General features: G+C 33.4%; 1 protein-coding gene across 16 annotated transcripts in view; it reads left to right on the top strand.

Moving 5' to 3' along the window:
* The window catches only part of TBC1D5 (TBC1 domain family member 5), a 539,941-nt gene that overhangs the window by 33,668 nt on the left and 490,762 nt on the right, over positions 1-15,511 (top strand). For all 16 annotated transcript variants that reach the window (XM_045503738.1, XM_045503736.1, XM_045503731.1 and 13 more), the window contains exon 2: positions 12,126-12,185. The gene's annotated coding sequence lies outside the window, so the exon portion shown is untranslated. The remainder of the gene's footprint in view (positions 1-12,125; positions 12,186-15,511) is intronic.

Raw genomic sequence — 15,511 nt, 5'->3', positions numbered from 1 at the left:
CCTTACTTTGGAGAACAAAGTTCACATGGTATTATGTATGAACATGGAGATTTGTTTAAGGATATTCATTAAAGCATTGTGATAGTGCAAAATTAGAAACAATCTAAATGTCCGTTGGTGGATGATGGATAAATAAAATGTAGTATGCGCCTGTGATTCAGTACGTCATAATAGTTGAAAGGAATGAAGTATATCTATATTTAGATCTCAAAGATAATGTTGAATGAAAAACCAAGTATTTTCACTACGATACCACTTATGAAAATTGAAAAAATATACAAAACACGACTCACTTAAATATGTAGATAAAAATGTAGAAAATGAATTAGGAGGCTGTATGTCAATCTCATGACAATGGTTGCTAATAAAGAGGTAAGAAGAAGGAAATAGCACTGGGAATGATGAACAGTGGACTTTAATTTTATCTCTGCTTGTTCTTTAATAAATGCACATAAAGTGAAACAAAGGTTCATAGTTATATGAGTTTGAATTCATAATGTGAATGTCATTTGTTATAAATTCTGGTTGGGGAAACATAGATATTTGTTATATATATATGTGTGTGTGTGTGTGTGTGTGTGTGTGTGTGTGTGTGTGTGTGTGTGTGTGTGTGTATGTATATATATATATGTGTGTGTGTGTGTATATAAATTTATTTAGGTTCATAGTTATATGAGTTTGAATTCATAATGTGAATGTCATTTGTTATAAATTCTGGTTGGGGAAACATAGATATTTGTTATATATATATATATATATGTGTGTGTGTGTGTGTGTGTGTGTGTGTGTATGTATATATATATATGTGTGTGTGTGTGTATATAAATTTATTTTATAGTTCCGAAATTTCTCAAAAACTTATCCAATGAATTCGATTCACAGCTTTATCTGCATTTAGGTTTCATATTATTTAGCATGTTCCTTTTTCAATTCTTTCTGCTCAGGAAGTTAACTTGGCTTCTTATGGATAGAAGTGGAACTACTTTTATGTATTCATTGTTTATTTTATTTAACTTATGTGTATAGTTGTAGAGAAACTGTATTAACTGCCGTTAACCACTAGATTTGTGCTTAATTTATAAAAGTAAAAGCTGTCATACAGAATTCCCCACAACTATGTATTTTGTTTTACCTGATTTTTGTGTATTGGCATATATCGAAATAATTGGGCTTTTGGCAGAAACATAAAATATTTCTTCTATGTGGGCATTTTGTTGAATTAATTTTTTTTATTGCTGTAAAAGTGTTTGATTATAGTAGTTTAATCTTTCAGTAACTATTCAGGAAATTAAATTTAGATATTTAAGGATTCTAGGAACTTTACCCATAAAATGTACTTTAAAATCTTAACTCACATTTTTTGACTAAGTTCACTGTGACAATTTTTATAAATGTTACTGAAGAGAGAAAATGGATATAATGTCATACTATATATATATATATATATATATATATATATTTGGAACATAAGGATCAATTTTCATGTGTGATAAAATCTATTGATGGTAAAATAGAGTAGAGATAGGGCATGACCTGTAATTTTTTTCTTAAAGTGATATAAAAATAGATGTCTCAAACACAGTGTAATTAAATGTTATAATAACTATTCACGATACCTTTGAATTTAAATTATGTCAAATTAAAAAACTTAGATTAAAATTGCATTTATAATTATGTGGAAGTTTATAATTTTAAACAAAAAGCATTTACCAAAAATTATCCAGAAGTTTAGGAAACCCACTAATTTAAATTTAAAAACTTAAAATAACCTTTAGTTAATGATTTTTATTTACCTTTGTTAGAACTTAAATGCAAAAATACTACCCTGTATTTCTTTATATGTAAATGGCAATCCAATCAAAAGGTGACTGAAAATTAATGACTGTTTTAAAAAATAGTTCTTAAAATTTCAGATTAGATATAATTTTTTTGTTAAAGGATTTAATACAAATGATAAGACTGGCTTAATTATAAAATTCATAAAGATAATTTAAATTCAGAATATTTAATTTAAGATAATTTAAGCTCAAATGTATAATTATGAATAGTTATAACTTCTAACTATATAGAATTTGAAATAAGTCATATAACCTTTTTAGATAATTTTCATAATTAGGTGAGAACAAGGCATGAACTATCTCCATTTGATTTTCTTGCTAATATTTGCAATTTAATGCTAGAGTTATTCCTTAATTACTGAAGAAAGAGTTGGCTATAACACGGTTACCAGTTATTTTTCTATAATATGTGATACGTTTTAAGGCTGAACTATTCAAGCAATAAGCGTTGGTTAAAAAATTTTAAAAGAACAACTTACTAGTGGTGTGTGTGTAAAGGTAGAGTTAATTCTTTGGTGGATTTAGTGTTTATGGAAAAGAATAGCTGATTAAACCCAGAAATTTATTAGAATTAGCTTTCTTCGTGTATAAGATCTGTGCTCCGCTGAACAGAGGCATGAGGTTCTGGTTTGAGCAGAAGAGCGAGACCCTTATGTATGTACCCTTTTTAGTGAGGCAGTAGGACAAACATGGTGCATTCTTTTCAAGCTGAGATATTATGGAATGGGAAAGAATTAACGTAATTATTTTAAGATAATACTTGCTGAAGAAAACTAATGATAACTGTTAGCAATTTTGGCCTCTGTTCCCAGATCCCCATGTATATGAATTTTTTGCCTGTTGAGGTGCTTATTAGAGGTGTTTTGGTGGGAAAGCTTTTGATTCTCTGACTTAGGATATTAATCTTTAGATGTCAGTGATTTTAGTTACTAGAGTGTCCCTGTTGTAAGCTCAAGAGGTGAAAAGTACTAACCTTTATTTCCCCCCAATTTTAAGCCATTTACAAATGTTTATGATGAAGAATTTTGGCTTTGTGGCTTGTTTTAATGGATGCCATAGAAAGATCTTTGCAATTTGCTTTTACTTAATAATATATTTTATTATTTTATTTTATTTTTATTTTGGAGAGAGAGAGAGAGAGAGAGAGAGAGAATATATGAATGAATCCTGAGCAGGCTTTACACAGTCAGTGCAGAGCCTGATGTGGGGCTCAAACCCACAAACTGAGATCATGACCTGAGCTGAACTCGGACACTTAACTGACTGAGCCACCCAGGCGCCCCTTAATAATGTATTTTAAAAGAACATTGATTTTTAGTATTACCTTAAAAATTTATTTACTTGTTCACTTTTATGTTTTAAGTAACGATCAGGAAGTACCAGTGAGAAGCTTACAATTATGGGAACATTTTTATGTCTGGATATGTATATGTATGTGTGTACGTTTTTAAAGTCTGCCTTTTTCTCTCCACGAAGAAGACTTGAAGAAGCTGAGAAGAATACACACAAATTTAATTATAAGTTTTAATAAAAACTCAAAAGGCACCACGGAGTATTTCATTTTTCTTTGTATTGGAATGGATTGGTGATTAGTTAAACTTGGGGTGGGTTGTCAGAATTTTAAATTATAAGGCCAAATATTCTTACGGTCTGACTATTGTGTCTGGTTGAAATAGTGCATTAAAAAATTCATCATAAGTTTCCAGCTTAAATCCATCTTTATTCTAAACCACAAAGTTAAGGTGTTTGGTATCTTTTATCTGCTCAGGCATTAACTTTGAATCTGTATACCTATGGAATAGTTTGGAAAAAAATTTTATTTAAGGACCTTACCGCTGAGGTTTTTGAAATGGTCTGACAGTTTCTGCCTTTCTCAGCCTTTACTCACTTTTACCTGATGGATGTTTTAACTGCTTAGCCCAGTTTTCTATTAAAATTTTTTCCCATATCCTTAGATGTAGCACCATAAGAACCTTAAGATTCAATAAGCAGTGAAATTTTTAAAAATCTTGATAAATTGTTTGAATTTGGTGATACAGAATCAAATAGGTTAGTATATCACTTCATTTAGTTTATTTGCTACGTGTGCCTAGTGATTGTCCTTTCAATTGCATGTGATGGGGTATGATGCGAAGAAGCAGCCATTGGTTAGATTTTGGGTATCCATTTCTCCTTATATTGTTACATTTAATTTACATGTCTTTTCTTGTGTGTTTTTTGATGCTGTTCAACATGTTTTTTGACTTTCTAAGCTTTTAGCCTTTATTATATCTGTTCTGTGAAACCAGGATCCCATCAGGTTATTGGGATGCTTCAATTAGATGTGTGTCAAGCATTTGAAAACATGACCAAACACTTACACAAATAGTAGTTATGATTCTTCCTCAGGAGGTATAATTTCTTTTTTTCAGGTAGGTTTGAATTTCCATTTGATTTTTGCTAGATGTCTGAGCAGTGTCTTTTAAATGAACTGTGCTTAGAAATAAAAGAATCTGTTGTGCTTAGAGGATTCGATAGGTAAAGTATGCTGAAGTATTTTGTAGCTCACCTCACATTGAAAAAGACAGGTAATGGAAATTGGAATCTTGTTCATTTCAGTATAATTGAAAATATTTTCAGACTCTAAAGATACAAGAATATTTATTGTTGTTTTGTGTTTTTTTGTTACATTAAAAATAGCTCTAAATAAACCAAACACAATTTAGTATGAGTGGCAGCATGGACAGAGTTTAGTGTTTAGTGAAAGTATGGCCAGAATGTTTCCAGTGGGAAAGGAAATCATTAGCTGTTAAAACCTGGTCTCAATAACTTTCTTTACCGAGACCATTTGTCTCTACTAGAGCACATCTAGCCAAGTCGTTAGTTTTTTTAAAAACAATGATAGAAAATGCAAGTCTGGAATTGTGTTGCAGTTATTGTGGTGGCTGTAGCCTTTGCACTGATAACGAGTTAACCGCATGTTTACCTGTTTATTATGTTTATTATCTGTTTTTTTCTTGCATCTTAGATTGTCCAACTGTGTCTTCACTTAGGTTGGGAAATTTTCAACCATTAACTGTTCCAGTGTTACCTCTATTCTTTTCTCTTTTAAATTCTTTTCTAATCTTGATCTATTTGTGTTTCAGAGCATTGCTACTTCAAATGTGATTTTCAGGTCAGTGTTGGTCTGCAAACTGATTTCATTGGTCTGTGATGAATTAAGGACAAAAATTCAGAGGAACCATTCAGAAACTTTTAATAACAACTTGATTATTACTATGATATCTAAGTACAAGATTTTTAAAAAAACAAATTTACTTTTATTACATTTTATAGCTTTTGTCTGCAGTGGATTAAAAATTTGAAAAATGGTTCTTCATCACAGATGGTTTCAGAATTATTTTGTTAGGCCTTCTTACTCTATTCTTTGTTTTTCTTAGTTGCTCTTACATATTTTCTTTCTTCGTCTCTCTGAACTGAATTTTTACATAGGTTTTAAAAGTCTTTGTGATTCTTTATTTGTATTGAGTCTACTATTTAACTTTACCCTAAATTAAAACCTGTGTTTTTTATTTCTTGAGGATTTATTTAACTCATACATGTATTTTAAGCTTTTCTATTGCTTGGAACATCCTTATTGTATAATCTTTTCAATAATTGAAGAATCTGTAGTCTAATCCTGCTGTCTTTTGTTTGTGTTGATTCATTCATTGTGTCTAGTTTCCTTGTATGTTTTGTGACTTTTTAAAAAATTTGAGTAGAGTTGTTTTTGAAAGTTGGTGGATTCTTTGAGGCCCGGATTGAAGTTACTTTCTTTCACCAATAATTTGCCTATGCTTCTTCCCCCAGATGCCTCGGGGTACTAACAATTTAAGAGTACTTTAAATAACATTGTCATATGAGGTTTATTGGGTTTTACAAGTAGCATGAGTGTATCCTGAGAACCTTTGTGAAGGTTATACTTTGTGGTTACAGTGTCAAGAGAATTGATAAAACATTCTTGCAATAACAGAATTAGAGATGATCAGAGAGATTAGAGGTTGCCAGGGGTTAGGGATAGTGGGGGCCAAGGGTGGGTATAACTGTAAAGGGTAACAGGAGGGAGATCTTTGTGGTACTATTAACATGAGGGTATAGCCCTTCAGAGTAACAGCTTTATGTAGGGTTTCCTTTTGATAGACTTTTAGAGTCTGTCTCCTGAGCCTGTGGAGCCATCAGGATGTAAGCCCAGTTTCTGCAGTGCGACACCTACTATCAAGATAAAAGCTATTTTCTGGGTTTGCTTATTCTACGTTTATTTTGTTTATAGTAGGTGAATACTGTACTTTCTTGCTAGCTAAGCAATTCATTAAAATAGATTTTTCTACTAACTTTAAAAAGTGATATATAACAGTATCAAGATAATCTAGTCTGCCATACTGCTGGAAATCAGTGTCTACATCTATCTACAATTTTGTCTCTTATCAAGTATGTTGCTATTTTGCGCCTCAGCTGTCTTATGTTTTTGTTATTATAATAGGCATTTTTCTTTATCTCCTTGGTCTGTCAGACTTATTGTGTGGGCCCATCACAGTCTATGCCTAGTTATGTTTTCTAATCTCGTCCCCGCCCCCCCCCCCCATTCTTTCACTAGTCATATTCTGGTTTATTAAAGACATTGTATATTGTAGCTATCATTCTTTTACTCATGTCATTCCATCCTGCTTAAATGCTATCTCTTATTTTGACTCCAACTGCTTCTTCTAGCAGTGTTGACATTTTGGGCTGAATAATTCATTTCTGTAGGGGCTATCCTGTGCATTGTAGGATGTTAGCATCCCTGGCCTCTGCCCATTAGATGCAAATAATACCTTCCATTTGTGATAAATGAAAGAGTTTTCAGACATTGCCACATGTGCTTTGTAGGGGATGACGTCTCCCATGTTTGAGACCCACTGTTTTAGCCCTATATTAATTTGGTCTCATTTGAGGAGCCTTGTCTGATTATCTGTGCCTGTGACTTTTACCGTTTGGATTTTTGGTAGTACATATTGTCTGGATTATACATTTGTCTCTGAATTTCTTTCTCTTCCTCCCTGCTCTGTGTGTGTGCGTGTGTGTGTTTGTCTTATTTCCCCCAAGTTCTAGAGCGTGGGGACGATATATTTGTTTGCTGTTTTGGTCAATCCAATATACATGTTAGTAGTTTTAAATATATCAGTTGCTTGCCTTTTTCTGTTTTTTATAGTTTTATATGGTAGTAGTGGGGGCTTAGGAAATTGAATCACTCTAGAAAGTGTGCAGAACTTCCAGGCATCCCAAATTATGAGACTTACAAATAGGGTTAATTCCAATGTAACAATGGTATGTATACCTAGTAATAGCTCTGGAAGATTCAAGGCGATGCAAGATAGTTGTAAAGATATAAGAAAGATATAATTTCTTTTAGATGTATGCAATATATAAGTACCCAGAAAAATGTACAGTAGAATAGAAAAAATTCAGAAATATAGAAGATGGTAGGATTTGTAGAAGTTTGAAGTATGAATGATTAGTTCTACAGAGTGATATGAACAAAGTAATCAATATGTCGGAGTAAATTGTTAAGAATGATGGATGTAGCATCTGGCTAGGAGTGACTTGAATAAAGCTGACAAATGTGATATGTGAATGTTTGTACGTTGAAAACAAATGGGGCCCAGATAGGTTAGCTTCTTACTCCCAACCAAAGAGAAACCTACAAGTTTTGCCCCAGATGGGAAAGATACAACTCAGTTATAGATTTCCCCTCACTTTTTTTTTTTATTATCAGCATATTGTAAGTAAAAGTATAAATCGAATTTTGAATCTAAATACTTTTATAAGGTGCTTTTCCTCAGCTAGGCCAAAATCTTCATGAAAAATAAGTATAGTATGTGTTCATTGTAGAAAAATGAAAATTAGTTATGTTTCCCAAAGCTTAAACCACTGTTACCATTTAGGTTAATTCCATTCTCATGAATTTTACATGGTCTCAGCCTCTCTCTAGATATAGATGCATGATGTACTATGTATGAGTATAAATATATACTGTGCATACATATATGTATGTGTTAGTATGTATCTATGTTTATATAGAATGAGATTATTATTTTTTAAAAATATTTTTTACTGTTTTTTATTTATTCTTGAGAGAGAGAGAGAGAGAGAGAGACAGTATGAGCAAGGGAGGGCAGAGCGAGAAAGGGACACAGAATCCGAAGCAGACTCCAGGCTCTGAGCTGTCAGCACAGAGCCTGATGTGGGGCTCAGACTCATGAGCTGTGAGATCATGACCTGAGCCGAAGTTGGACACTCAACTGACTGAGCCACCCAGGTGCCCTGAAAATAGAGATTATTTTATATGAAATGTTTTATAGCATGTTCTTCATTTAATATTATGAACACTTTTCCATATCAGTAAAATTCTAAAGTGTCATATTTAGTGACCACATAGCATTCTGTTCTGAGATTATCCCTAAATTAATTTCAACATTTACTTAGCATTTTTATTTCATTTTATTTTATTTATTTATTTGTTTTTTTAAAACTACATCCAGGTTACTTAGCATATAGTGCAATAATGATTTCAGGAGTAGAATCCAGTGATTCATGCCCTACGTATAACACCCAGTGTGCTTGTTCCAACAAGGATCCTTCTTAATGCCCCTTGCCCATTTAGCCCATGCCCCTACCCACAACCCCTCCAGCAACCCTCAGTTTGTTTTCTATATGTAAGAGTCTCTTATGTTTTGTCCCCCTCCCTGTTTTTATATTATTTTTGCTTCCCTTCCCTTCCCTTATGCTCATCTGTTTTTTATCTTAAATTCCACATATGATTGAGTCATATGATATTTGTCTCTCTCTAATTTTGCTTAGCATAATACACTCTAGTTCCATCCATGTTGTTGCATATGGTAAGATTTCATTCTTTTTTATTGCTGAGTAGTAATATATATATTTATATATATAATATATATTATATATAAAATATTTTTTTATATATAATTTTATATGTTTATATAAAATTTATATAAATTATATATATACACCACATCTTCTTTATCCACTCATCTGTCGATGGATAGCACACTGCTATAAACATTGGGGTGCATGTGCCCCTTCGAAACAGCACACCTGTATCCTTTGGATAAATATCTAGTAGTGCAATTGCTGAGTCGGAGGGTAGTTCTATTATTAATTTTTTGTGAAACCTCCATACTGTTTTCCAGAGTGGCTGCACCAGTTTGCATTCCCATCAGCAGTGCAAAAGGGTTCCTCTTTATCTGCATCCTCACCAACATCTGTCATTGCCTGAGTTGTTAATTTTAGCCATTCTGACTGGTGTGAGGTGGTATCTCATTGTCAACATTTACGTAATGTTAAACATTTAGGTTTTCTTTTACACATACACACATATATACGTGCACCTATAATTTGCAGTGAACCATGCTAATGAGAGATTTAGAGTGCATCTCTCATTTTCTTTGAAGAGGCGTAACCTCCACTGTAGTCTGTGTCTTACAATTTCTCCTGCAAAATTCATTTTACCTGTCTTCCTTAGTAAGAAGAATACCAGTATTATAGCTGGGCATTGTTACCAATGTTGGAGACTACATTTCCTATCCTCCCAAATGGTTAGGCGTGGCCAAAAGACAAAGCTATGGTTTATAAGCTGTAAGCTGAAATAAAGCATGAGAGTTAGAAGGGAGCAGAATGGGCATTTTTTCCCTTTCCTTCTTTCTGCTGCCTGCAATGTGGATCTATTAGTATTAGCTAGAGTGCCCATAGTCCTCTTGGAGTATGAGGCAACTTGGACTAGAAACAACATGTGGTAGAGCAAAAAGATGGAAGGAACTTGATCCCCAATATTTGGAGCTGTCACATCAGCTTTTGATGTCTATTTCTGGACATTTATATGGGGGAAAATTCTCTTCCTATTTTTCCTCTTGTTTAAAAAGTCATTATATTATTATTACTTAAATACATTTTTTTTTTTTTTTTTTTTTTTGGCTTGGGAAGGGTATGACCTAATCCTACCGGATAAGGGATACCATTGTTTAATACTCTATGTAGACAGTAGGTCAAATATAAGGAAACATGCATTGTATCATGGTAGATTCTAGATCTATGCTGTGAACAAAAGTCTACTTGGAGACTGGAGAGAGATTAATTGATGTTGAAAGGAGAATACTTAAAATGATACATAATTTCTGGATTTTTTTGATGGCAGTATTATTGGATTTTGTTCTCAAGTGCTTTTAATAATTATTGCACATACGGTTTCAGAAAACACTAGAGGTAGCGTTTACACAAAAACAAACAGAAAACCCCCAAAACCCAAAACAAAAGTAGCTGAAAAAATCAACCACAAACAGTTGCAGATTATATACTGTATTGTATCAGAATAATTCCTTCATGTCCTATGACTTTTAATATTATTAAATATATTGGCTAGTCACTTTGACAAAGTCAGCTCATAAATGTGACTTTTAATGTTCTCATATTAACATTATTGGAAAAATTTTGATAAATGAAAAATTTAAAAAAATTTTATTACTGTACTTTTTTTAGTATTGATTCTAATAAAGTATTCATAAATTTAGTGAAATAAATGACACACATTTAAAAAGTTAAAAAACTTTTTTTTTTTTTAAGCACGAGTAGGGGAGAGGGGCATAGGGAGAGAGTGACAGTTTTTTTGTGTGTTTATTTATTTATTTTGAGACAGAGAACGTGAGCAGAGGAGGGGCAGAGAGAAAGAGAGGGAGAGAGAGAATCCCAAGCAGGCTCCATGCTGTTCACACAGAGTCAGATGCAGGGCTCGAACTCACAAACTGTGAGATCATGACCTGAGCTGAAATACAGTCAGACACTCAACTGACTGAGCCACCCAGGTGCCCCTGAGAGAGAGAGACAGAGAGAGAGAGAGAGAGAGAGAGAGAGAGAGAGAGAGAGAGAATATGTTAAGCAGGCTGCATGCTAGGTGTGGAGCCTGAGGTGGGGATCCTTGATCCCCTAGGATCATGACCTGAGCCGAAATCAAGGGTTGGACGCTCAACCAACTGAGCCACCCAGGTGCCCCAATAAACTTTTTTTTTGAGCAGTTTCAGTTTTACAGAAAAACTGAGCAGAAACTACAGAGTTCCCATATATCTATTTATTCTTTGAAGGATATAAATTTTTTTCCCAAGGTATTCCACTATATACAATGTTATACACATAACTTTACATCTCTGAACCGAATACGTACTATAAGAGGAAAACCATACACTGCTAAAAATCATTTTACTCTAACCTAAGGTTTCTCATCAGCACTATTAACATTTTAGGCCAGATAATTCTTGGGTGGGGGGTGTCTCTTCTGTGCATTGTGTTTATTAGCAGCATCCCTGATCTCTACCCATTACATGCCAATAATACCAGTCGTGACCACCAAAAATGTATCCAAACATTGCCAATGTTCCTTGGGAGGCACATTGTTCTCCAGTTGAGAACCACTGCTCTAACCAATTTGTGATATTTTAGGATTTGCTGTATTTTTTTAGGTGGGGGTCAGATTTAAGGGGCCTTTAGTTCAAGGAGTTGTGTAGAGAGAGTTAGAATCTTCCCTTCCACTTGGGGGCATAGGCAGTATAATAGTTTTACTGAGCTTCAGTTTCCTTAACTGTGAATAGGTAAAATATTACCTAACTGAAAGGTTGTTTTGATAGTTGATTGAGATACATTATATAAAAAACTTTGGTTAATTTTAAATGTTGTGCTATCTTGTTTGAGTTTATTCTTTGGAATGTATAGAAAACCCATTTCAGAGTTCTTATTTCTGTGGGCAAGGCTATCATAGTTTGGGATCTACTATTTGTGGACTTCAAGAGTATTATTACCGTGGGTAGACAAAAACTTTAAATGTTCAGTGAAAACTCATTTATGAGGTCAGTTGTGTTTTGACTCTTTGTGGTGCTCTAATTAGATTGTCACTATATTCAAATGTAGTAGTTAAGTGATCTCCTGTATTCTTTCAACGACTTTGAGCTTCTCAAATTGAGGATAGCCAATCACATTGTCCTTCAAAGTTTTTGTCCTCATATCTGAAATCCTGCCAATTGTGACAGCTGGTGTGTCAGCTCCAATAGAGGAAGCTAGCCTCTGTCAGCATGTACTTGGTCCACTAAAGACTTCTAAAAACTTTGCACAGTTTACAACAAATGTCCACTTCTCATTGCTACTTTGTAGAATTATAAAACCTTGTTCATTAGTGATGAAATCTTATCTGTAATAATTAAGCTTATTCTTATTGTTCTACCTCTGCAGAAAATTTGCAAAGACTTTGAGAAGATAGGAAAATTATCAGAAAGACAGCGCCATTATACTGTAAGTATTGCTTTGAAAAACAAATGTAAGTTAAGAATATTTTAAGTATCCAGTTGTTCCAGGGGAAAATATGTTAGGCAAAGATATTATATGTAAAATATAGAGCAGGATATATTATAATCTTATTAATAATTTATAAGAACTAATCCAATGCAGTCTTTTAAAAATTGAAAATGTGTTTTTATGTATCGAGATGAGGATTTTACCAATACCATTGAAAAATATTTCTAATTCTAACAAGGATTGATCTAGTTTATGTACATTTGCTTATTTAAAACTATCAGAATCCAGAAAATCATTGTAGTTTTGTAGGCTTGTGATTTGTTTGGGTGACTTATTGTTTAGGTTATTTTGCAGAATTATTTATTTGCTGATTTATTTATGTATTTCATTATTTATTTATTTGATTATTTAGTAAATTATTTATCTGATGAATTATTAATACATCTTCATGACATGCTTTAAATTATTTATAACTTAATTTTGAGTTTATTGCTTTTAGAGGCTGCATTGTTACTGACTAGTTTTGATTTTTTTCTTTGCGGTTCTTTAAAATTAAAGTATTAGCTCTAAGGCAAAAGTGTATTCATTGCAATGGCCATGGGTTTTTCTTTCTTTTTTTTTTTAAGTAATTTATGGTAGAGATGAAATTCCAGTTATGCTTTGTTTAGCTCTAAATTTACCTGTTTAGGGTTACTGATGATAGAATGTTTATGTGTTGTGTACGTACTCATTGTAGAGTCACTTACAAATTAATGATATAGCCTAGAGTATATAAACTGAGATTGAACATGTAAACCTCAGTCCACATTATCCTTTTTATCTCTAAAGGACAGGTCTGCATTTCTTACTTGCTTTAGAATCATGAATAGAGTCTTATTTTATTTTAGTGGCAAATCTATTTTACTACTGGGATATTTTTAGGAAAGTTCAGAGAAATGAAGTCCAACTTAGATTTGGATCCCTGAGATATAAATTTGACTGATGAAGCCTTTGTTTTTTTAAGTTATCATTATATGTGTATTTGGCAAACCGCATGATGTTGGTATAGATTTTTATATCAGTCATAATGACATATTTATTTCATATCATATCTCTTAATGGAAAGTTTTATACCACTTTATTTTAATGAACTAAAATGGACAAGGGCCTTTATAAATGCAAGCTATAATTTCTCTGACTTGAGCTAATAATTCTCTTTTGTAAAGTTTCTATTTTTAACCAGATAAGGTATTTCTTCTTTTGTCTGATTCTATTTCATAAGGTAGTGCAGTTATTAGGGCTCTCATTGAATAGGTTTAATGAATAGGTTAAGTAGTTGTTTGGGTAAAACAGTGTTGTGTGCAGAACTAGGTCTTCTGTGTTTGCTTGTAGTGAACTACTGTGTACTTTACAATTTTAACGTTTCAGAGAGAGGCAGCATTGTACAATTCAAGTTAGAATTTCTTATTTTGAAATATTGAGTATATGAATGTTTAATTGGAATATTGCCTTAGTATCTTCATATACTTGTCTTAAAGGAAGTGGTTTCATTTGATTTCTATACATGGATTTAAAAATGTGAGGCGCCTGGGTGGCTCAGTCGGTTGAGCGACTGACTTCGGCTCAGGTCACAATCTCAAGGTTTGTGAGTTTGAGCCCCGCGTCGGGCTCTGTGCTGACAGCTCGGAGCCTGGAGCCTGCTTCGGATTCTGTGTCTCCGTCTCTCTCTGCCCCTCCCCCACTCATGCTTTGTCTCTCTCTGTCTCAGAAATAAATAAACATTTAAAAAAATTTTTTTAAAAATGTGCGTATTATACACATCCGTGACTTCTGTTTTGGAGATGAACAACCACAAACACTGTCAGATACAGAATTTTATTTCAAAATGCACTTCAGTATGCCACTGTGGACTTCTTTTGAAGAAGAAAGCCACCTTCTCCAATGTTGAATAAGATCTATGTGAGTTGTCATGACAATATTCCCAGCCACACTGTTAATACTTATTTGTGGAGTATTAGCTGTGTTACCAAGTGGTCTTCATTGGAAAATAAACATGTGTGTGCACACACATGCACACACATGGGAAGTTTTCTCCTGACATCAAAATAATTTTTTAGGATTTGTTTTTAGAAGGAGACATTAATGGAGATTGACATAATAATAGCTAGCATTTATTGAGCACTTATATGCAGGTACGGTGCTTATATCTTTTACATGGATTTTTTGTTTTTCACAGTGAGATAAGTACAGTTATTGTCTTCATTTTATGAATGACGAAACAGAGACTTGGAGGTTTCAAGTAACTTGCTCATTGCCACCTACCTGGCAATAAGTGTTGGTGCTGGGATTAGGACTCCCTGAGTCTGACTCTTCAGGGTCTTTCTTAGCCCATTACAGTTTGCTTGTATAGTTGGTATTAAGCAGGTTTTTTTGTGGTGTGTTTTTTTTTTTTTTTTTGTGGGGGGACTTGTTTTTGAGAATGTAGTTATCTCTGATAGGTTTAACTTGCTAAGTATATTCATTTTGTGTTACACTTGGACATGTTTTTTATTTAAAAAAATTTTTTTTAATGTTTACTTATTTTTGAGAGAGAGAGTGTGCACGTGCGAGCACATGTGAGCAGGGGAGGGGCAGAGGGAGAGGGAGACACAGAATCCAAAGCAGGCTCCAGGCTCTGAGAACACTTGGACATCTTTTTTAAACAGGAGGAAGAACTTGAGCTTCTTGAATTTTCTGATTTGATTCTTCTTGTAATCCTGTATAGTGGACCAGAATTATGTAAAGAAGAATTTGTGCCTCAGGGAGATTGTATGGTTTACCTTGTAGATGTCCAACACTCAGATCTTTTTGACTTTAAGCCCAAGGCCATTTCCAGGGCTCTCTTAGGTTAAATTGGATTTCTTCATTAAAAAAATGGTATTGTCAGGGTTAGATACGTATATATTGTTGAAAGAATGATTAAGAGTCTGATGTGTAAGCTTTTATAAGAATGACCACAAACGTACTATTAAATTAACTCTAAATATAGTGTTTTATATACAGTTAAGCATTTTAACACGTACATAAAAAGATGAGAAAATAACCAATTGTGATTTTAAACACTTAAATGTAATTATTTAAAAGATTCTACAGAGCCTCCAGGAGAAAGGAAAAATGTTGTCAATTTGGTGTGAGACTAAGAGAACAGGATCTTTCTAACTCTATTTGCTACCTGAAAACAAAGGGCAGTCTTTCTCACCTTGGGTCTGAAGCACACAAAGAACATCAGAAAGCAGATGAGCTAGAGTTAGATAGCAGTAGAGTTTGGGTGATGTTGGTATGAGTGCCCTAAGTAGCTGCATTTG

The sequence above is a fragment of the Leopardus geoffroyi genome, chromosome C2, assembly GCF_018350155.1.
Source record: "Leopardus geoffroyi isolate Oge1 chromosome C2, O.geoffroyi_Oge1_pat1.0, whole genome shotgun sequence".
NCBI classification, from domain to species: domain Eukaryota; kingdom Metazoa; phylum Chordata; class Mammalia; order Carnivora; family Felidae; genus Leopardus; species Leopardus geoffroyi.
This window is presented reverse-complemented; position numbering and strand designations above follow the sequence as displayed.